The sequence below is a fragment of the Peromyscus leucopus genome, chromosome 10, assembly GCF_004664715.2.
Source record: "Peromyscus leucopus breed LL Stock chromosome 10, UCI_PerLeu_2.1, whole genome shotgun sequence".
NCBI classification, from domain to species: domain Eukaryota; kingdom Metazoa; phylum Chordata; class Mammalia; order Rodentia; family Cricetidae; genus Peromyscus; species Peromyscus leucopus.
The window spans coordinates 73,313,867-73,338,296 of record NC_051071.1 but is presented as its reverse complement, the minus strand read 5'-3'; the positions used below and the strand labels follow the sequence as shown (position 1 = coordinate 73,338,296).

Sequence of the window (24,430 nt, the reverse complement as noted above, 5' to 3'; positions counted from 1 at the left end):
AGCAACAACTCAAAAGGTGACTTTTCAGGCATGTTATGGGGTTTTTTTCCAGTCTATGGCTCTTGTAGGAGTTTTTCCAATACAGGTAGGAAAATTTCATTTAAACTGTATATGTATATGTATATAATAGACATATATATTATGTTTTACTTCAGATAAATAAATCCTTATTGTTATTTTACCCTCTTCTCTCTCTCTCTCTCTCTCTCTCTCTCTCTCTCTCTCTCTCTCTCCTTTAGATAAGATGCAAAGAGTTATTTTAATTTTTCTGAATTTGTCAATACTTGTTTTATGTCTCAGTGTGCTGTCTATTTTAAAAAAGCTTCCATGGGACACTGAGGAGAATATATATTCTTTGGTGTTTAGGGAATATTCTGTAGATATCTCTGAATGCCAGATGATGTATGATGTTATTTGATTCTGATGTTCTTCTGCTTAATTTTTGTCCAGATGACCAGTCTTTTAGAGAAATATGTTGGAGAAAGTAGGGTACTTAAATCACCTACTATTAATGTTAATCTATGTCTTTAAATCCAGTAGTATATTTTTAATGAAATTGGCACCAGAATTTGATGCATGTATATTTAGGGTAGGAAAATTTTCTTGGTTAATTGTTCCTTTAATTAGAATGACTTATGTTTTCCCCCTCTTGCAGCTTCTAGTATTATTTATTTCTTCTGTATACTTTTATACTTAGTGTTTTAATTGTGATATGCTGTGGGGAGGTTTTTTCCCCTGGTCGTATCTATTTGGTGCTGTGTGTGCTTCTTGTGTCTATATGGATAAGCTTTTTCTTAGGCTTGGGAACTCTTTTTAAATTCAATTTCTTATTTTAATAATGAGTAAATGCCAGCTGAAATATGTGGGATTGTCTTTGAACTCAAAGGTGGAAAACAGCCCACACCATTCGTTTACACTATTTATAGAGATGATATAAACATGATATAAACTCACAGAAAGCACAAAACTTACATTATCTTACGTTAAAAAAAAAAGAAATATGAAACCAGTCCTGGTGTAGGTCAGGAAGTTGGAAACTGAACCCTAAAACATCAGACATGTAAGCTAGGGAGTGTATCTAATGCCAGAACTACTGGTCCCTGCCCGACCTGACAACCAGTCCTGAATAGGAGAGTGAGGACTGAGAAATAATAGATAGGAAAAACATCCTGTTATCCAATCTTGAAGAGTAAGACATCTGGCTTGGCCTTTGGCCAAACATCCTTTTATCCAGACTAAGAGAGCAAAGACAAGCTTGAATTCTCTGACCTTGAGTCAAGATGAATAAGGCACAAACTAGGGACACTGTGGGCTCCTTCACAGAATGGGAACACAATCAGCCCTTTTGTGTAGCTAGCTTAAACTTAGCTTTCGGGGAATACAGGCCGTCAAAATCTTGTTATTATTCTCCTGCTATTTATATTGGCAATATTAGTTGCTTGATGACCCTTAAGAGATCAGAAGTCACTAAGTGGAGGGAGGGTCTTCATGAATATTGAATAGTCAAACTGCACAAAAAAAATGAACCCACTGAGATTCTATTTTGTAATTTATGGGTGTCTGCATAAAAAAGAAAAAGAAAGAGAGATGGAGGTAGATAGATAGTGATAGCCCCCAGACCCAGGGTACTACCTTCTCGGTTGGGCGCCCCAAGAACTCAGACTCCGGTCCAGTTGATGCAAACAGCAGGAGGTTTATTGATGCGGCTGTACAGTTGGGCTACTCTCCTCCCAAGAGCAACTGTCCCAAACCGGATCCGTTCAGGGTTCAGTAACATGGCCTGGTAGTGGGTGACTCTGGCATTTGAGAGCCATCCTTGGGGGGTGGGGGTTGCCGGATTACTGTCTCTATAGCATGTGGGGCTATTATTGTGAGAGGCTGCCCCATTGTGAGTTTATCAAAGTCCTTGACCAAGGTTGCCACCGAGGCTATCATGCAGAGACAAAGAGGCCATCCTGACGCTACATTATCCAGTTTCTTGGAAAAGTAGGCTACCAGTCTTTTCCAGGGGCCCAATTGTTGGGTTAGGACTCCCTTTGCTATCCCTCCTCATTCATCCACATATAGGGTGAACAGCTTTTTCATGTCCGGGAGGCCCAACACGGGGGCTGACAATAAAGCCTTCTTGATGTTATGGAAGGCTTGCTGTACCTTCTCGCCCCAGGTGTAGGGAGCATTGGCCTTCGTGAGGGGGTACAACGGGGCCACCATTTCTGCGAACCCCGGTATCCAGAGGCAGCAGAAGCCCGCACTCCCTAGGAACTCTCTCAGCTTCTTAGCGCTAGAGGGCTGGGGTATCAGAATCACGGCCTGTTTATGTCCCTCGGTTAGCCATCTCTGGCCCTCCCGTAGAAGATACCCCAAGTAAGTCACTTCTCGCTGGCAGATTTGGGCCTTTTTGACTGAGGCCCGATATCCCAGCTCTCCCGGTCTTTTTACCAGGGCTCCGGTACCTTGGGGGCATCCTTGTTCTGTCTCGGCTGCCAGGAGCAGATCATCTACATATTGGGGGAGGGTCAGATCTGGATGGTTAACTCGGAAGTCCGCCAGGTCTTGATGCAGAGCCTCATCGAACAAGGTGGGGGAATTTTTGAATCCCTGCAGTAGCCTGGTCCAGGTTAGCTGCCCTGAGTATCCAGACTCTGGATCTTTCCATTCAAAGGCAAAAAGGGTCTGGCTCTGAGGGCTCAATCTCAAACAGAAAAAGGCATCTTTTAAATCAAATACGGTGTACCAGACATGTCCTGGAGGTAGGGTGCTGAGCAAATTGTAAGGGTTAGGTACAGTAGGATGAATGTCCTCAGTCCTTTTGTTTACCTCTCTCAGGTCCTGGAAAGGCCTATAGTCATTGGTACCAGGTTTCTTGACTGGCAGCAAGGGGGTGTTCCATGCCGATTGGCAGGGCTTCAAAATGCCCAATTGTAGGAGTCTCTGGATGTGAGGTCTTATACCCTCTTTCACCTCCTTGGCCATAGGATATTGACGGATGGTTAGTGAGCCATTTGGGGTCCATTCGGAGGGGTTTTGGAGGAGCTTCCTGTAGCCGGTGCTCATCCTCCAGTCTCAGGGTCAGTACCTGGAGAGGCTGAACCTTTGGGTTTATAACGGAGACTCGCTTTTCTTGGAAGTGAATTTGGGCTCCTACCTTGGAGAGGAGATCTCTTCCCAGCTGGGTATGGACAGTCTGGTACCAGCAAGAATGAATGAGTAACTTTTCCCGAGGATAAGTGGACCTCTCTCTCTGAAGTCCATTTATATAGTCTTCCCCCAGTGGCCCCCTGGACCCATGATGTTTTGGAACTCAGAGGCCCCTTGGTCTGGGTAAGGACCGAATGTTGGGCCCCTGTGTCAACCAGGAACTTCACCGGTTGGCCTCCCACTTTAAGAGTTACCCGGGGCTCAGGGGGAGGCTCCTGGCCCTGACTCACCTAATCTTCCAAGGACAGTACCGGGACAGGCTTGCGCTTTTGTCTTCTGGATATGGGCTGGACAATCCTTGGCCCAGTGCCCCTTTTCTTTGCAATAGGCACACTGGTCCTGTTCCAGCGGCGGCCTCCTCCTGCTTCCCAGGTTCCTGTTCTGCCTGGGCTTATTCTGCTCTGTCCCTGAGACTACGGTGGCCAGGATTCTAGACAATTCTTTATTTCTCTTTCTGTCTCTTAAGTCCTCTCTCTGTTCCTGTTCCCTACGTAGCTTTTCCTCCCTTTGCCCCTGCTCTCTGCGTGGCCTTTCTTCCTTTTCCTCCAGCGTCTCCCTTTTGTTGAAAATCTTTTCAGCTTCCTTTACTAGGTCTGGCAATGTATGCCCCTGGAGCCCTTCCAGCCGCTGTAGCTTAGTGCGGATGTCGGGGGCCGATTGTCCAATGACCTCGGCCTGCCTGTCAGGCGCCTGGGGGTCGAAGGGAGTATACACGCGGTATCCCTCCATTAATTGCTCTAGAAACCCTGCCGGAGTTTCCTCTGGCCATTGTACTACTATAGCACATACCTTAGCCAAATTGGTGGGCCATCGACCTGCCCCTTTGAGACCCGCCAGAAGAATCTGGTGATAGAGACGGAGTCGCTCCCTACTGCGAGGGGTATTGAAGGGTATTGAAGTCCCATTCGGGGCGAGTCAAGGGGAAGGCTTCCTCGATTTCATTTGGTCGTTGAGTGGGCCTGCCATCATCCACCAGCACATTCTTACGAGCCTCTAGGATGACACGCTGTCTCTCTTCGGTTGTAAGGAGGGCCTGTAAAAGTTGGTTACAATCCTCACGCGTAGGCCTGTGGGTCAGGAGGATGGACTCTATTAGCCCGGTTAATGCTTGGGGGTCTTGGGAGAAGGGCGGATTATGAGTTTTCCAGTTATAGAGATCCGAAGCAGAGAACGGCCAGTATTGGGTTTGGCCGCTCACCGACCGGAGGGGAAAAATCTGTGATGTCCCAGTGTCTCCCGCCTCCCCAGCCCTATCACAACGGAGGCAGAGGTGGCTACTGGGAGGAGGGGAGGGATCCCGGCGGGGGGAGTTTGCCTCCAGAGCCATTTTAGAGGATTCTTTTTCCCACCCGGATTGGTGTAAGGAAGGGTGTGTGTGTGTGTGTGTGTGTGTGTGTGTGTGTGTGTGTGTGATTCCTTCCTCTGGAAGGACTGAGGGTTTCTTTTCTTTAGATTCTTCATGCTGGACTTCCTTAAGAGGGTAAAGGAAGGAAGTGGGAGAACTGGGAGTCGGTCAAGGGACAGCCAGGGCTGAAGGGACAAGGGGAGTGTGTGGATCTGGGGGTAAGGGTATAAGGGGAGTTTGAGAAGGAGGAAGTGAAGGTCAGGACCCCAGCGTTGCTGGGCAGGCAAAGTGGTGAGGAAAGGCTTCACCCAGGCAGGTGGGTCTCTGGCCAAACTCTCCCAGACTGAAATGTAAGGCACTTGATCTGGGTGTCCGTGTGGTCCTTGGTCAAAGACTCGAGCTTTCACCTGCAGAATGACATTAATATTAAAGGTCCCATCCCCTGGCCAGCCAACCTCAAAGGCTGGCCATTCCGAGGAACAGAAGGTGATCCATTTCTTTTTCTTGATGTCCAGAGAGGCGTTGTAAGCCCGGGCGAGGACATCTCTCCAGTTATCTAAAGTCAAACTTAGGGGGGTAGTTAGTTGTTACCCCATGCGGAGAGGGAAAAAGAGGTAGAGACAGACAAAGACAGATAAAACACAAAGAGGACAATGACAGACACAGTCCACACGGTGGTCGATTTGGCAACAACCTGAAAGTACAGATTCAGATGGGAGTGGCCGCGAACAGCCTCGCTCCCCCCCAACCCACCCCGGAAGGAGAGACATTAGGTCCGTCTCCTTCCTCCAGATCACTCCGGAGGAGACCTCCAGAGTGGGGACCCAGGGACGTCTGAGCACATCTGCTTCCCTCACAGGTCCCAGACACAGGTCCTGCGCACCTGCGCAGGCACAGAATACAGATGCCAAATCAACCACACAAAGGACAAGAACACAATAACATAAAACATAGATTGAGCTCGTTTTTACCTCCAATTGACAAAGTTAGTGTCCAGAGGCACCCCAAAATCTCGGTGGGACCTCCAAATGATAGACCCCAGACCCAGGGTACTATCTTCTTGGTTGGGCGCCCCAAGAACCCAGACTCCGATCCAGTTGATGCAAACAGCAAGAGGTTTATTGATGCAGCTGTACAGTCGGGCTACTCTCCTCCCAAGAGCAAAAGTCGCGTCCACTGCAGTCACATGGGTACTTTTAAAGGAAAAACCCACAAAAGCCATAAGATTACAATTCCCATACAATTTCATTTTGATTGATTTATGTCTAGAGGCTAATTTCACAAGATCATGGTCTGATCACAGGGTGGGTACAGTCAAGTCCACATGCACATTCTTCCTGAAACCTCAAGGGGCATATCAGGGTGGGAGTGAAAGTTACACAAAGGTTACAGTGGTCTTTCCTGGAACACTTGCAATTATCCCAGTCACAGTTGAGCGCATCTCTTAGTAGAAACCTCTTTACATTGTTACGTTGTGGCAGGGGTGGTTGGGTAATGGCTGAGTCAGTTTGCCCTTGGAACTAGCCTTTTAGTTCCTCATTCTCCTGGAGCTTGGGGGTGTGTGTAAGCCTGAAGGGTTAGGGTCCTTCAATAGATAGATAGATAGATAGATAGATAGATAGATAGATAGACCGATAAAAGCTAGGAAAAAAGGAAGGAAGGAAGAAAGGAAGGAAGGATGAGAGGAAGAAGTATGTCTGAAAGTATCACTAACTAGTCTGCCAAACCTTCAGCTGAGTTGAGTGAATTACCAGACAGAGAATTTGTATATACATAAGAGCATAAAATAGAAGCAATGGGTTTAACATATCCTAAGGCCAACTTCTCAGAATCATGCAGTCGGATGTTAATTTCACTTGACATCTCAGAACTGTAAGCTCTAATCAGAAACACAAAATGCTGAGTCACAGAGTTATGCAGCACATATTAAATCTTATCACATCACTAGAAACTATAATCTAAATGTTAGCATCTGTTAACATAACTCAACAAAATATTGTCAATTATCTCTAGACACACCAGCTCAAAAGCTTGTTTACTTTCAAAATCTATGTTAAAATATAATGTCCAATATTAAATCAGATTAAAACACTTTTATCATTTTATAACATGTTTACTTCATCATGACTGCCACAGATTGAGGCTTTATGACACACTATCTTGCAGTTTCCTAAAACATGATCTGTACTTTACTATTGAAATAGACTTTATGACTTGCTTTGATTTTACTTTTTGTTTTTACTCTTTCTCTTATATCTTCCTACTTCAAGTAAAGATAGTGCTACCCTTCCTTTGTGGGTTGATTTTGAGTGCCTCTAAAGACATTTGGCTGGGTAGGTACCTGACTCAGAGTTGGTGTATCCCATCTACCTTTCTCTCTGAATAGCTCTTTAAGAAGCATGTGTATATAACTATTCCAATATACAAGCAATACAAATATTGTCATATTATGTATCAAATACATACTGCATCATAAAAATCAAAGTTTCATATATTTTGTGTCATACTCATCCACTAAACCAACCTGACATCCTCTGACAGCATCTGTAGTGTGTGGCACACTGCCTTTAGGTATTTTGCTAGCAAAAAAGCAAACTAGAAGGATATGACTACCTGCACTACTATTGTAATGTTTAAATTTACATTGTACTTGTTAAAATGTTCCTTTTTAATAATGTAAATATCAGGCTGAAAAGATGGCTCAGAAGTTAAGATTACTAGCTTCTCTTCCAAAAGACCCAAATCAATTTCCAGCAACCATGGTAACTCACAACTAAAGCTAGGCCTTGACGTGCTAATGAACTAATCACAAGGTAGCACTGAAATGTGAGTGAAGCAGATGTAAGCACAAAGCTAAGGCAAAATAAAAAGAGACAAGCCTTGGAAACTTTGGAAGTGGCCCCTTGGACGACATTCTGTGCTCCTTCTGAGAAACAGTTTACTGGGACTTTGTGATGATACTCATCTGAAAGAGGACTTTGAAATTAGCCTTTGTGTGTGACCCTAGCTTTGGTTACCATTGCACTTCCAGCATTGTTGATAAGCTCACACATGTCACCTGTGCTCTCAGGGACGTTCTGGACCCTCATATGTGATGGCCTGACACAGATGAAGGACTTCACCATGACATGCTTCCTAAGCATCCTCATGGGAGGAGATTTCCCAATGGAAACCTGCAGCAGCATTTTCTGCCTGACAACTGTTCCCTACTTGGTGAGGTTTCTGTTTGACTTTTATTAACATGATATTATAAGAAATGTTTGTGTGAATATGCCAAGTACAATCTAAAGACAAATCTTGTATGGGCATGCTAGTTGCTGAGGTCCCCACTGCCCACTGGCCATGCCCTCTGCATCCTCACTCTTACTTGGTTGCCTAATTCAAACGGTACACCTGATGAGCAAAGTGCAATTGTGAGAGCAACATTTATCCTTAACCATGAACTTTGATCTTTGAAAAAATGCTAACTGGGCAAGGATTTTTGCCAGATAGTGTATTTCTGAATTTATTAAATATAGAACTTTATTTGTCTCATTCAGCATTCTGGTACAAGACAGTACATATTACTTACATTCCCACCTCTTTTCCAGTGCAATTTCATTCTTTTCTTTATCTCCATTTAACATTGCCTTTTCTGTTCTGAGATAATCATCAGTAGGATATTATGATAAGATACATGAATTTTTCAGTTAATATTTTTAAATTAATCATTGAACCAACTACCTCATATACATGTATTACCCAACACCCAGCTGGAATCATGATTCCTATGAATGTGAGAAGAGAGATCAGGATGAGATCATTACTCATTTCATTTTTTTTCACACTATTACTTACTTTTAGAATAAGGGTTATTTCTTTGTTTGTTTGTTTGAATTTTTCTCATAAACTTTTTACTGATTCTTTGGAAATCTCACATCATGCACTCCAATCCCACTCATTTCCCAGTCCTTCCATATCTGCCTTCCACCCCATAAACTCACCCACAAAAAAAAAAAAATAGACAATAAAAACCACAAAAAGTCTCATGGAAGAAGCTGCAGTGTGAGATGGTTTCTCACACCATATACTCTTTTGTACAAACAGCTTCACTTGAAAATCTTCATTGCAATGTGTCAATGGTCTGGTTCGAGGCCTCTGGCTTCTGCTACACTATAGGAGCTGGATCCCACTGAGATTCCTGTAAGATATCTTGCTGTTGCCCTGTGTCATGGAGCTCCTCCAACTTTGGTTCTGCAGGACCAGCCCCCTCATTAACTCCAGCAGCTCATAGATGGGGTAGGTGTTGGGGTGGGCCAGCTCAAAGCCCCAATCTTGGCCTGGGTGGTGCCTGAGTTAATCAGCCCACCAGCTCTCCCTTGCAATGTCACCAGGGCCAACTCTCCCATAATGTATAGTCGAGGGGTGAGGCTGCCTCTCCTGTGCCCACATCATCAGGGCCAGCTCTTCCACATCCATGCCAACAGGGCCAGCTCTCCTGCATTGCCAAGATGAGGGACAGAATAGCTCTCCCTCACTAAGTCATGAGGTCAGCACTTCTACACCAGCATCGGGGGCCAGCTCTCCCCCACTGCAAAAGCAAGTGTTCATGTCAACGCTGGTGCTACAGTGTTGGCTGGTGAGTGGTTGGACCAGCTCAGCACAGTACTCAGACATTAGCCTGGCCTCAAATGGCAGCCAGACCAAGGACGTCCACATCACCATGGACATTGACACAGACACCTGATACAGAATGGCCATGGACCCAGATATGGCCCTCTGTGGCATCACAGATATCACCATGACCTCAGGTGGCAGTGCAGGCCTCTCACATGGGGTTGTTTCCTGCTGCCTTCACGTCTGCAGTTCTGCCTCTCTTCATAGAGCACAAACTGCTTCCACTTCTCTTTCTCTCCCGTCTCTCCACCACGTATTTACTCATCATAGTGGTGCCTGCCCCTGCCCAGGCCCAGGCCTCTCCTTTGTTTAAATTTTTTTAATATTCATTTTTATTTGAGGAAGAGGAAGGTTTATTTCATCTCATAGCTCCATGCCCATTACTGAGGAAAAGTAGGTCAGAGGTTAAAGGCACGAATCAGAAGGCAGAAATGAAGCAGATGTAATGAAGGGATCTGCTTACTAGATTATTCCTTATAGCTTGCTCAGCATTTTCATTTTATTATGTCTTTAATTTTTGAGAATATAATATAATTACATTATTTTCCTCTTCCTTTTCATCTGTCAAAAGAAGATATGACTTGATAAATTAATCAGTGAATATTTGGAAGACAGTTCATAAATTAGAATGATACTGAAATTTAGCTCATATAGTACATTCTCAATGAGATCTACTCATTCTTCATTTTCTTTTCCATCTTCACAAACTTTTGATAAATGAATGAGCAGGATTTTATGGCAAGGAAACCTATGGCTGCCTCACACAGGTGAGTAGGAATCCAACCACATCCAGAGAGTGGTACTGGTACCAGGTGAGGTTGTAGGCAAGTGGCCTCAGGTGCTTGGCCCCTTTGTGGTGAATGACAAACTCAATCCAGAAGACAGCTCTGTCCAGGGGCTTTGTGGGCTGGTCATGGTGAATGGCTGATAACCACATAGCATTCTCTTTATAGCTGAAAGAAGTAAAATTTACATCAACTTACATAATGAATGAAAAATGCACATGTGTAATTTTTGTGTAGATAGTAAAGATAATTACACAAAAGTAGAAGGAAAATGAATTATGTTTTCTGTTCATGACTAGGAAGATCTTCAGAGGCACGTCTGAGCTCCTTGAGCATGCAAGATTAAGCATACACTCCGCTGTACAACTGGATCCCCCAGAATGACCTTCTTGGTAAACAAGAGAAGATCCCTAAGACATGAGGAATGACTGCTCAGGAAGGTGAATGTCAACACTAAGGTATTTAGGACAACTGTGATCTACTTCAGGAGAAAATGTGTAAAAAGTTAATGTGAATATTCTGTACAGTAACATTGGAGATTGGAGAATCTATTTTCATCTCCACTGTAATTATCTTTCAGATACACTTAAGACACTTTATGTTTGTGTTCACCTCCTATTCTTATACTTTTACATACACCCTTTCCTCTACTTTACTGTATGCAATTTCTATTGCCAGTGAGAATGGTATTCTTTCATTAACGACTCTTCAGTTACTAGTTCCCCCAAAACTCCACATCATGAGACAGTCCTATATGTGGTGAAGCATTGCTTGTCCTAATTCTCATTCCATCAGTATGATCAACCAACCCCCTACTACACAGAGGTAACCTACCATGAGCAGTGGCTTCATTGTATTTTTTAAGAGAACACTCTCTTCTGAACCACAGCCTGTGCTTGTAAAGCTGTTTGCTGCACTTGGGGAAGAGCTCTGCCCTTTTTGTCCATTGCACAAAAACATTCTGCTTCAACACTGCACCTCCTCTATGCCTTCAGTAATGCTCTATGGACTTGTAGTGCTCCTTGCTCTAAGACATGGGAGGAATTCAATGTAGTCCTGTGGTTATGATAATGATATCTAGAGAATGTTTGCCATTTCTGTGCCTGCCTCTCATTTTCTATCTCAGACTTATGATTAATACTTGCCCTTAATTTCTCCCCTTCCTAGGTCATCCTAAAACTAGAGCTTTTATAACTCATGGTGGCAGCAACGGCATCTATGAGGCGATCTACCACAGGATCCCTGTGGTTGGCATTCCTTTGTTTGGAGACAAGTTTGATAATGTTGTTCACATGAAGACCAAAGGAGCAGGTGTTAGACTGGACTTTCTCACAAGGTCCAGTACAGATTTGGTTGATGCAGTGAAGACAGTCACAAATGACCCTTCGTGAGTACAGTGATTTTGTTCAAGATGGTACTGGTCCAGATAGGTTCTCTCCAAGGTATCAGTAGAATTCATCTGATCTTTAGTGTAATCAAATTTCCTGTTTCTCACTTATACCACAGCTTCATGGACAAGTAAACACACAGATTTTATTACTTACAAACTGTATAGTTTATGGCAGGCCTCTTGCTAGCTAGCTCTTATATCTTAAATTAACCCATTTCTAGCAGTGAGTTCACTAACCCTTTGTGGGGGTAGGGATGGTGATGAGATTAGTTATGTCCTCTGGGAAAGTCTTAGTGAAAAATAAAAAGTGATCTGTAAAAAAAAAAAGAAAGAAAGAATAGGAAAAGAGAGAGGCAGAGAGAGCCCATCACATTTACCCAACTCTATCTTCAGGATTCTGACAAGATATGCATAGCTAACCAGTCCAGGCATGATATGGTTTCTTGCTCTACATTACCTTAGCTCCTAGGATCTTCAGAAACATTAGTCTCCTCCAGCTTGGAAATGGCCCTTGAGGACCGATTCCTCCTGGGTGCCCCCAAGGCATCAGACGATTCTTCTCCCAGCAGAAGGTCACCAGGAAAATTCTAATTTCTTAGAGGAAGGCAAAAGTGTCTCATTAGAATATATTCACTCCTACCAGGGTGACTAGTTAAAGCAGATACCTGATTAGGTAGAGCTGGAACCAATAAAAAGGCTAAAAGAAGGTGGCTTCTATGTAAGATAAAGTCAGCTTTAAATTTAGTTGCAGGTTTATAATTCTGAGGTTATACTATGGACCTCTGAACCATTTATTTAAAATCAATCATTAGTATAGTAAAGGAATGCTGCTACCAACATTCATATGAAGACACACTGAACTGTGATATTTTAAAAGTGTGACTCAACAGTTATGTAGATGTAACCAACCATCTTATTAAATAAGAAACACAGAACCAATGTAAAAGAGAAAGCCGAGAGGTCAGAGCTCAGAGCTAAAATCTCACCCTTCCTCCTGCGGTGGTCCTAGCTTCCTGAAAAAAAGCTATTTCCTGTGTGTAAGTCATTTCATAGTATTTTGTTCTGCCTTCTCATTGGTTGTAAACCCAAACACGTGACTGCCTCGTCACTGTCTGTATGTACATCCCTCTAGGTCTTAAAGGCATATGTCTCCAATGCTGGCTATATCCCTGAACACACAGAGATCTATGGGATTAAAGGCGTGCGCCACCACCGCCATACTCTGTCTATGGCTCTAATAGCTCTGACCCCTGGGCAACTTTATTTATTAACATACAATTAAAATCACATTTCAGTACAATTAGAATACCTAGAATACCACCACACAGTTAGGTCTTTTTTGTAAGTTCTTTATCAAGGAAGCTACATTAGAAGGAGAAAGACAAAGAAAGAGCAGGAGCTCTTTCTTTCCACTGTTCTCCAAGTACATTATACATTCAAGCTCACTGAGAATCAGGAGTCATTTCACCTATTCACATCTGCCTCCTGGTTTTTGCCCATGGCATCCAAAGGTTGTGACTATCCAATGTGTATTTGCTTTTGTGTACAAGTTATACTTTAATTATTACTCTCCTATATCTGCAAGATTTGAGGGATTGTCATGTGAAAGGCAGCTCTGGATTTAACCAAGATGTCTGTGAAAATGACAGCAGCCCTGCTCCTGCTCCAGCTGAATGGCTTCTTTGGATGTGGGAGTGGTGGGAAGGTGCTGGTATGGCCAGTGGAATACAGCCATTGGCTCAACTTAAAGACAATCCTAGATGAACTTGTGAAGAAGGGCCATGAAGTGACTGTTCTGATACCCTCAGCTTCCCTTTCTTATGAGGTTGAGGACACATCTGCTATTGAGTTTGAGACATACCCTTTATCCTTTCCCATGGCTGATTTGGAGGAATTTTTCATGGAATCAATCAGGAAATGTATTTATGAGCTGCCAAAGCAATCATTTTGCAGATACTTTTTAATGTTTCAAGAATTGGTTTAGGTAGATTCAGATTATTATGAAAGCCTCTGTAAAGATGTAGTTTTTAACAAGGAACTCATGACAAAACTACACAATTCAAGCTTTGATGTTATTGTAGCAGATCCCTTCCTACCCTGCGGTGACCTGCTGGCTGAGCTTCTCAAGATACCACTTGTGTACAGTCTCCGCTTCTTTCCTGGATCCACATATGAAAAGTACAGTGGAGGACTCCCACTGCCTCCTTCCTATGTGCCTCCTGCTATGTCAGAATTGAGTGATCGAATGACATTCATGGAGATGGTGCAAAATGTAATCTACATGCTGTCTTTTGACTTTTGGTTCCAAAATTTTAATGAGAAGAAGTGGAATCAGCTTTACAGTGAAGTATTAGGTAAGTGCCTGTTTAGTTGGGATTGTTGCATTCTAAATTTGCTGTGTCACTGAAGGTGAATTTGAAACAACAGTATTGACAGCAGAAGTATTTATCTCTTCTAAGTAAAATGGTGAAAAATCGGTGTAATTATCTGCCAAATTCAAAGCATTGTAGAAAAACCTATGTCCCAATGTCAATTGCAAAGCCTTGGCTATGACTTGAATAGGACTAGTCAGAAAAGCACACACCCACAGAACAAAACTTTAATAATTCCTCTAAGAAATAACATATCCACAAGCCATTTTAACTCATGGTTTAAAACAGTAGCTTCACCTGTGTGGTGGCATCATTATAGTCATCATCATCATCATGATTACTATACTGCTGCTATTACTTTTATTGTAGTATGACTATGAACGTGCGCACTTGTGTCATAGTTGGGGCACTTGTGCTCTGTGTAACATATGTGAATATCAGGTTCAAATTTGATGAGTTTTTACATCCATCTTTATGTGGTTTCTCAGGATCAGTTAAGGTGTTCAGGCTTGTATGGAGACTGAACTCAAGTCATTAAGCTTGCATATTAAACACTTTTACCATCTAATTCTTTCACTATGTAGAGACCCACAGAGGTTTCCTAGTAAGATCTGAGCTTACCTTACCCAGCAGTGCTTCATGAAGAGAAGATTTGACCACATGCATGGTTACCAGGTGATTGGAAGGGTCTGCACTTGGCTGTGCTGGGGGAGCTGTTTGTCATTCTTATAAAAAGCCCTTTGGAAGAAACAAACGGGGCTTGTGTATCCAGGCCCTCCTGAAGCTATCCTGTGTTTCTGTTCTGTCTTCTCTCCCCTCTATCTTTATATCTAAAGATTTCTCATGCCTCTCTCCTCAAGAGTACGCTGAAGAAAAAGTGAAAGTGGTCCTCCCACATCACTAGCTACTAAAACAGTACCTTTAAACAGATTCAATGTCATGATTTGCACATATAGAATGAGGACTAATACATATTTCTAGATAGGTATCTACATAACATTGAGAACTTTCCCCTTGATAGACATTAGTTTTCTCATTTGTAATTTGAAATATTTTCTCATTTCCCCTGCTAAATCTGCACAGCTGTGAATACACTGTCTATGTAATCAGCACAGAAATCATGGATATTTAACACTTTGGACAATCTGTATTTATTTATTAGTGAGATTAAAATTTTGTTTAAAAATGTATGACATTGAAGTATACACATTGATTACTAAAGTATTTTAAAATACATGTAATGACCAACATCTCTTTCCATATTTTAAGACTTGTTATCCTTATTATCTCCAAACAAACTTACACAGAACTATTATTACACAGTCAGTTGTGAATCAAGAGCAGTATGAGGAGAAGGAACTCAGGCATAATTGAAGCTTCTCTTTGAAGTCAGCCGGGGCTATACAGTGAGACCCTGTCACGAAATGAAGTGCAGAAGCAAGAATCCCCACAAATGTTTACACTGGGTGTGGTAGCACACTCATATACTCCCAGGAGATGAGATATGGAGAAGAGGATCAGGAATTCAAGGTCAACTATGGCTACATAATGACATAGGAATTGAACTTGGTTCCCATCAGAATATCTCAAAACAAAACAAAACAAAATTCTCAGTTCCCTTAGAAGAGCACACATCAAGGTTGCAGCAGATAACAAGAGCAAGCTTGATGAAGAAAAGCAGTGAAGAGTGTTTCCCTGACTATGACAAACAAGATTCATAGATAATGAAACTGAATATACTTATATGGCATATCTAGATATTTGGTAATCATGAATTTCCAAGGTATTTTACAGATGTGGTATCTTCTACATCACTTGTCACTTGCACAGTGACTTCATATATCTCTAAGCATAAGACTGAATAACATATATAGTGTAAACTAGGGTTTAGCATTATACACACAGTTCAAGAGAGATAGATAGATAGATAGATAGATAGATAGATAGATAGATAGATAGATAGATAGATGCAAATATGTGTTATATTCCAGCCACATGCTTGTAAATGACTCTGGCTATGTTATCAAAAGTGTTTCAGGAGACTTCTTGGCATATTCATCTTCACCTGACACTTATGTCATGGGTTAAACCTTCCCTGTTCTGATCCCTCTTCAGGAAGACCCACGACACTCACCGAGTTGATGGGGAAGGCAGATATATGGCTCATTCGAACCTACTGGGATTTGGAATTTCCTCACCCTCTCTTACCAAATTTTGACTATGTTGGAGGACTCCATTCAGACCTGCCAAGCCTCTGCCTAAGGTAAATATAGTGCCATTTGTTTGCTTCTGCTTGCCTTGCATTTTCAGGAAGAGTGATTATATTTTATTACTTCAGAATGATTGTCAAACTCAGAGAGTCACAGGAATTTAGATAAAGAAAGCCACCTACAGAAACACCTGTATCTATTCCATCACAAGATGCGAATTTCAAGCCAGCAGTGGTGGCACAGGCCTTTAGTGCCAGCACTTGGGAGGCAGAGTCTTGCGGATCTATGTGAGTTCAAGGCCAATCTGGTCAATCTACAGACTGAGTTCCAGGACAGGTAGGAATGTTATACAGAGAAACACTGTCTCATAAAATTTAAAAAAATGTGAATAAAATGTGGATTAAATTAATTCAGCAAGATTCTGTTATAAAAAATATTTTCTTATATTTGAGTGTAACAAACACACAAATACTAAATGCAGAGAGAGGTCCAAAAGCCAAGTCCTATACAAAGTGATTTGAGAGTAGATAGATGGAGTATGAACAAAGAAAAGCTCATTTTCAAGATTCATACTGGCTCTGTTTACTTTCTTGATCAAACACACAAGTGAAAACATACATACAGGCATACATTTCCCAAACTGACACAGTAACAAAAATGGAAATGGAGCCGGGCGGTGGTGGTGCACGCCTTTAATCCCAGCACTCGGGAGGCAGAGCCAGGCGGATCTCTGTGAGTTCAAGGCCACCCTGGGCTACCAAGTGAGTCCCAGGAAAGGCGCAAAGCTACACAGAGAAACCCTGTCTCGAAAACAAAAAAAAAAAAAAAATGGAAATGGAGGTGGAGCTTTCATTTTTCCTGGCTGCTCAGTCCCATATAATCACACAAAACATACTAATTATAAAACGTTTGGTCTATAATTAAGGCTTATTACTAACTATCTCATGCAACTGAAATTACTGCATTTCTATTAATCTACCTTTTGCCACATGGCTTTGTGGCTTTACCTGTTCTCTAGCATCTTGCTCCTCCTGGGGCTGGCTTGTCTCTCTCTGTCTCTGCCCTTCTCATCTCTGTATTTTCAGTTTGGCTGTCCCACCTGGCTTTATTCTGCTTTGCTATAGGCCATAACATCTTCTTTATTAATCAATGAGAGAAATACATATTCACAGCATACAGAAGGATTATCCCACAGCATTTGCCCCTTTCTGTCTAGTCAAAATGGAAGATTTCAACTTTAATGAAGTAAACTTACATAAAAAAACAGGTATCAGCAAGAATTACAGTTACAATATCCAATCCATTTGTATTTGACAAAATTAGAGAAAATATTTTATTATTTATCTCATCTTAGTGAGTTAAAAGTTTTATATCTTATATACCTTTTTATCATAAATAATAAAACCTATAATTATCTAGTCCTCAATTCCATCAAAGACTGAGAATGAAATAATATTACCTGAGTAAGCAAAAAGTGCAGGCAAGTGACTTCCAAAAATGTGACAAATGACAGAATCAGCTGGCTGCCTGGAAAGTCACCCAAAGTTTCTCTGTCATATTGGGGCATCCATCTTTGGGACACAGGCCTAGCAAATCTGACAGACTTTCCTGTGAAGCAGGGAAATTTGAATGACTGTCCTACTTTGTCTTGTCAAAACTTGGCAGTCACCTTTCTTGTGTCCTGCTGGTAGAGTTTGGACAAGAACAGTCAGCTATTGAAGGAAGGACAGTTTTTTTTTTTTGTCCACATATCTAGCTTTTGCCATAAAGAAAACAAACTCCATACAGAGTTTCTTCAATGACAATCAACTTTATGGAGTGAGTACATTGGTGCTGCCAGGAGCAGATGTGTCTCACTGTCATGAAAAGTCTAATTTATTGAATCATTTTCAATGCCATGTGCTCAAAAACATTTTGAGCAGCTATTAGAAGACATAAGGCACTGTTTCAAACCTGCATCAATACTACATTTCCCAAAAAGCCCTTCAGATATGCTAGCAAACTTTCCAGTTCCCTTTACAGGGTTTCCCTTTTGCAACAGGAGATTTTTCTTTCCTAAGCTTCCTTAGAATGCCTGTGCCACCATTAACAGGTATGCCTCTCTAATTAGAACTTTTACCTGCCCTACTTGCCAAGCTTTGTGTCTATTTTTCCTTGTACTCTGTTTGTGGATTATTGCCAGAGTCAAATCCCTTTAGGGCTTAACTCCAGGTCAATGAAGCAAACCAAAAGCATTTGTTTCAGAAATTCCTTTCTCTGATGAAAAAAAAAGAGCTTCTCTCCTAGAAAGCTCCCCATTACACTCTTTGATAGATTTCTGCTCTGATTCTTCCTCAGGATTTTGCATTCATAGCCACATAGTTAGGCTTATCTTATCCTACTTTACCCTAAGCTTTTCTTTTCTATATTCTTAACACAATATTTCTATTTTCTACCTTCCTTAATTTTTATAGATAGACGAGAGAAAGAGAGAGAGATAGAGAGAATATATAGAGACAAATCTAATGCTGCATCCTTGAATATTTCAATGCCTAACCTATACACCCATGAATAAAATGCTGTTGCCTTCATTTTTCAATTTCTTATCAGTATGCATACACTGCTTCACCCCCATAGTCCTTTCACCAAGTCTAGGGTTATTTTTTTTTCTTTTTTATCTTTTCCTTGTCTCTGTTCAGGTGTCATCCATGGGGGACCAGCACCTATTATTATTTACCCCAGGGACTCTTGAGTAATGGGAGATAAGAGGCTTAGTTTGAAATAGAGGGGAGAGAAACAGAGAGAAAACACAAGATAGATGCAGGTGGGCCTGGATCCTCATCCAAGTGGGCCCCGAACTTTATTCTAAAGGTCTATTGATAACAATGCCCAGGGGTAGAGTAAAGAACTCCCCCTTGCTAGTTACAGTCAAGTGTAGACCCTTACAAACACGTGATATTCAGGCCCGTGGTCCAATCAACCTCTTATACAATCCTGCTGGATGTAGCCACTAGGGAACCTAGTGGGCTACAACTGTTAAATGAAAACAAACATTCATAAATACAATTTTGGGAATTTGGGTGCAGTTTTCTAGACTACTTCCCACTGATTGGTGGGTGCTGCAAACTGTGAGGGACCCTGAGAAAAATTAGAATTACAGTCCATTCCTGACTGGAGTCTTTTGTGACAGCAGCTTTCAAGCTGTTCTGGATGTAGAACTCAGAGGAAACTGCAACAGAGGTGCTCTGAAATGTTGGATCATCTGAGATTTTTCAGGGGATCTTCCTCAATCAAACCATATTAACTTGGAAGAAATGCATAGCCTCTCCTTTCAAGTGGAAACAATATCATAACCTCTCCTCAAAGGCTTTATTTATTTCCATTTGAAAAATATATTTTTGACTCCATTTTAAAGTCAAGGCATTCCTAAAGTATCTTGGCGGGTTTATTTCAATATTCCCTCTTTCAATGACAGGTCTCTTGGCAGCTGTCCTTTGTTTGTCAGTAATCAAAAAATTCAAAATTAACACAACAACATACATGATCCAGACTTCCTATGTATTTCCCATCTTTGTGTGTGAATAAGACAGAAATAAAATAAGTATATATTATGCAAACTCTTTAGACTGGTAACAATAATAGAAACAGAAAGCAGATGTTTGGTTACCAAGAGACCAAGGAGGAAGAAAGAGAACTTTGATTTTAATATCAACAAATCTTGCTTTACAAGAAGAAAATGTTCCAGAACTGTTTGTATGAATGTGAAGATGTGTAACACAGAGAACTGTAACCTTACAGCTGACTACAACTGTACATCTTATATGTGGATGTGAATAGTTTTAAAGCATCCGGTAATCTAATCATGTCTAATGCTGTTTAGTTTCTTCCTGTGGATGTTGGTATCAGTTTTTATGCAGGTTATTTGGTGTTGCTGCTGTTTGTGATGAGCTGATATTCCATTAACAGGAAATAGAAGACTTTGCCCAGTCATCTGGAGAACATGGTGTTGTGGTGTTTTCCCTGGGAGCCATGGTGGGTACCCTAACAGAATAAAGGGCCAATGTGATTGCAGGAGGCCTTGTTCAGATTTCCCAGAAGGTGAGATACAGTGTCTCAGTGTTACATCCTTGCTAAGACTGCCATATCCAGTTCAGGTGTGATGACAGTTGTCTCCACTAATTCTTAATCTATCCAGAAGTCTAACAAGAGTAACTTGCATTTGACCAAAGTAATAAAAATCTAGCTTCCTCTTAACAGGTTCTTTGGCAATTCAAAGGCAAGAAACCAGATACCTTGGGATACACTCAGCTGTACAAATGGATCCCCCAGAATGACCTTCTTGGTAAGCATGAGATGATCCCTAAGACATGAGGAATGACTGCTAAGGAAAATGTATGTCAACACGATGGAATTTAGGACAACTGTGATCTACTTCTGGAGAAAATGTGTAAACAATTGATGTCACTATTTTGTATAGTAACATTGGAGATTGGAGAACCTATTATTATCTCCACTGTAATTATCTTTCAGATATACTTAAGACAGTTCTTCATGTTTGTGTTCACCTCCTATTTCTATACTTTTACATACACCCTTTCCCCTAGGGTAGGTCAATTTCAAATGCCAGTGAGAATGGTATTCTTTTATTAATGACTCTTCAGTTACTAGCTCCCCCAAAACTCCACATCATGAGGCAGTCCTATATTTGGTGAAGTATTGTTTATCCTAATTCTCATTTCATCAGTATGATCAACCAACCCCCTACTACACGGAGGTAACCTACCATGAGCAGTGGCTTCACTGTTCCTTTAAGAGAACACCCTATCCTCAACCACAGCCTGTGCTTGCACAAGCTGTTTGCTGCACTTGTGGTGGGGGTGGGGCTCTGCCATTTTTGTCCATTGCACAAATCCATTCTGCTTCCACACTGCACCTCCTCTATGTGGCCTTCACTTAATCTCTGTGGACTTGCACTGTTCCTTGCTATAAGACATGGGAGGAATTCAGTGTCGTCCCATGGTTTTGAAAATGTTATGTAGAGAATATTTACCCTTTATGGGCCTTTTTTCCTGCCTCTCATTTTCTAACTCAGACTTATGATTAATAATTTCCCTTAATTTCTCCCCTTCCTAGGTCATCCTAAAACCAGAGCTTTTATAACTCATGGTGGCACTAATGGCATCTATGAGGCGATCTGCCATGGGATCCCTGTGGTTGGCATTCCTTTGTTTGGAAACCAATTTGATAATGTTGTTCGCATGAAGACCAAAGGATCAGAAGTTAGACTGGACTTTCTCACATTGTCCAGTACAGATTTGGTTGATGCAGTGAAAATAGTCACAAATGACCCTTGGCAAGTACAGTGGTTTTGTTCAAGATGGCTCTAATCCAGATAAATTCTTTACAAGGTAAGAGGAGAATTCTTCTGATCTTTAGTGTAGTTACAAGTTCTCCTGTGTCTCATCTGTCTCGCAGCTTCTTGGGCAAGTAAACACACAGATTATAATACTTACAAACTGTATAGTCTATGGCAGGACTCTTGCTAGCTAGCTCTTATATCTTAAATTAACCCATGTCTATTAATTTATATTGTGCCACGTGTTCTGTGGTTTACCAGTCTGGTGGCATGTTATTTCTTGGGTGGCAGGCTGGTGTCTCTCGCTCCTTGCCTTTCTTCTTACTGTCTATCTGCTTGTATTTCATGCCTGCCTCTAACTGCCTGACCATAAGCCAATAAAGTTTTAATTATCAACCGATATGGGAACAAAAAATATTCAAAGCATACAGAAACACATCTCCTAGCACATTAGTCTATTTTTGAAAATATCGACAACAATATAAAACCAATTTAAGCACTGTGTAATGAGCTTTTACTGTCAATGAAGACTACAAACTATCCCGACAGATGTACTGTATGAGAGGTTAGTTTAGAATAATTTGATGATGGAAATAGTTTCTAAGCAAGTTATCAATGAGCTGCATCCCAGCCCTGAAGTCATCTTGTGCAAGGTATGTCCATGCTCACCAGTTCTCAATTTTTAATCAGTAGTGTTTTTATTGAGATTACAAAGAATTATGACACCTTTTCTTCTCAAGAGAATCAATGTGGTCATGCTCAGTCTCTAAGGATCACCTCACTTACAGTGCTAAAAAAGGCTTTATGAACATTTGCTCTGCTGGAAAGGTTTTTTTTTTTTTTTGGTTTTTCGAGACAGGGTTTCTTTGTGTAGCTTTGCGCCTTTCCTGGAACTCACTTGGTAGACCAGGCTGGCCTCGAACTCACAGAGATCCACCTGCCTCTGCCTCCCGAGTGCTGGGATTAAAGGCGTGCGCCACCACCACCCGGCCTGGAAAGGTTTTCTACCCAAATGATTTGCCATTTCAGTTTTGGAAAGAATTTCTCAGAAAATACAAGCTTACAGGTAATCTTTCAAAAATATCCTAATCAAACCACACTGTACATAGTGCTAATCTATGGCATTTATTGAAACTCATGATGCTTTCCCTGAACCTGTCTTAGGTTTGAAGCACTTGAGTTTATAAATTTGTTTTTGATGTTGGTGTCTTCAGCTATAAGGAGAATGCCATGCAGCTATCAAGACTCTACCATGATCAGCCAGTGGAGCCCCTGGATAGAGCCGTCTTCTGGATTGAGTATGTCATGTGCAACAAAGGAGCCAATCACCTTCATGTGGCAGCACATGACCTCACCTGGTTCCAGTACCACTCTCTGGATGTGCTTGGATTCCTGTTCACCTGTGTGCTGACTGTGATGCTCAAGATCATGAAGTGTTGCCTCTTTTGTTGTCAGAAGTTTGCTAAAGCTGGAGAGAAGAAGAAAAGGGAGTAGGTGAAGTAGGTAAGATGGACACATGGACCTCCCCCACTGAATCCCAGCAAGGCAAGCTTTCCATTTTATCCCTTAGTCACAGCTGACCTGGACACTGTCACTCTTATTTCAGCCTTTTGTAGTAGATGTGAGCTGACAAAAGTTCCATTTCCTCTCAATTATAAAGTGCACATGCAAAAGAATATCACAATTTTTAAGTCCCTAATCAATTATAAAGTGCACATGCAAAAGAATATCACAATTTTTAAGTCCCGCATATTATTTTCCCAATGGGAAATGTCCTCCATGGAGTCATAATTTGTTTTATTTTGCTTAATTTGTTCTTTTAGAATTTCTTACCTTGCTTCAGTGAAATATTAAATTGATCCCTCATGATCACATCCCTGCTTCCCACTGGATCTCACCCAATAAGTCCAAATCACAAACTTCCTGTCCTGTAATTTTTAATAACCAAGTAAGTCCAGTTAGTGCTTTCTATAAAGGATGCATGCATGCATTCATGGGGAGACATTGCTGCATCATGGCCAGTGTACCAGTGTCCATTCCACAACAACAGTAATGATTCATCACCTCCTAGAATCTATGACTGCTGAAAGCTCTTTATTTATGAGAGGAGTATTAAGATGTGCTCGCCATTTATTATGGAAATTGGTCTACTTGATCTTATTCAAGTCCTATGCTGCTGATAGATTCTTTGAGTTTATGAAGGCAAAAGCCATGGCATGTCCAGAAGAAAGTGTTCCATAACATTTTTCTTCATCATCAGGTTCTTACATTCTTTCCCCATTCTTCTGCAGTATCTCTGAGCCTTGGCTTGGACTTCATCATTCTCAGCCCTTTGAGCAGCTGGAAGTCTCTGAGTTGAATGGTGCCTCTACAACAAAAGCTTCTTTGACGAACGCTAAGACAAGCCAGATCTATGACTATGGCTGTTACAATAGACATTTAGAAGGTAATTTGCCAACATGACCATTTAGCAAAATAGCAATAGTAGGATCTAAGCTAGTATTTTCTGGACATTTAATCAGGTTTATAGTGTCAGGTTCTTCCCAGTAGAGTGTGGTTCAAATCCAATTAGAAAATATTTAGTGATCCATCTAGTTAGCTCCAGTTGCTAACTTGACAAAGCCTAGAGTCAGATGTGAGGAAATTCTGGCCTACAGGCAAATCTGTGAGAGTGGATTTTGATTCTTTTTTTCTTGATCTTTTATTATTATTGTTAAGAAATTTTCTATTCATTTTACATACCAACCACAGATCCCCCTTTCCTCCCTCCTCCCACCCCCCAGCTTTCCACCATAACCCATCCTCTGGTATTTGAGTCTTGATTTACTGGACCATTCTTGTGGTCTTATACACAGCAGATTGAGATGACCTGATATAGAAGAGGCCATCCCTGTGGTCCTCTGTGGGGAGCCACAGAGGATTCCCAGTGAGATCTGAGCTTGCTTTACACAGCAGGACTGCATTAGGGAATGGCTGATCCATGTGCATGGTCACCAGGCATCTGGAATGGCCTGCACTTGGCTGGGCTGGGGGGAGCTCTTTTGTTCCACCCCTTGGCAATCCTTTTAAAAACCCTTTAGTAGAGATAGAAGGGTCTGGTGGGTTCAGACCCAGGCCCTCCCGAGGCCCTCCTGTGTTT

General features: G+C 41.6%; 2 pseudogenes; one reads left to right on the top strand and one right to left on the bottom strand.

The window, feature by feature from the left end:
* Nucleotides 1–2,049: 2,049 nt before the first annotated feature.
* LOC114689094 lies at nt 2,050–4,525 on the bottom strand (annotated as a pseudogene).
* Nucleotides 4,526–13,001: 8,476 nt separating this feature from the next.
* On the top strand, nt 13,002–24,013 carry LOC114708082 (annotated as a pseudogene).
* Nucleotides 24,014–24,430: the final 417 nt, after the last annotated feature.